Raw genomic sequence first — 506 nt, forward strand, 5'->3', positions numbered from 1 at the left:
CTCATTTTGTTCTTTCTCTCAACTCACCATCGCCTTATGGTGCCTGTGAAGGTTTTCACCAATAAGACTCTCTCATTTTGTTCTTTTCTTCTTATTTCCTCTGATTCTGCAGATGACAAGGCATTAACCATGGTAAAAATATCATATACTCTTGGCATGTCTAAACTCAGCACTCTCAAAGATTATCTGGGAGGTCTTTTTTGGACTGTAATGTGGCTTTTGGACAGGGTAAGAAAGAAAGAATATCATAAAGGCTCAAAATAACTAAGACAACAAGGTTAATTTATTTACAACTTTTGGAATCCATTCTAAAAACTTTGCCCCAATTTCTAAAACAAGAGAATTTGATTCTTTTTTTTTCTTTTTTTTCTTTTGATGGAGTTACTAAGAAAGACTACCCCACTTTCGACTTCTTGGGATTATGAAATATTTTATTTGGTATGACCGAACCGTAAGGCTGCCTACGTATCTTGTGGTGACAAGAATCAGGTCAAACGTAGTTCACA

Source organism: Nicotiana attenuata, unplaced genomic scaffold, assembly GCF_001879085.1.
Source record: "Nicotiana attenuata strain UT unplaced genomic scaffold, NIATTr2, whole genome shotgun sequence".
Classification (NCBI taxonomy): Eukaryota; Viridiplantae; Streptophyta; class Magnoliopsida; order Solanales; family Solanaceae; genus Nicotiana; species Nicotiana attenuata.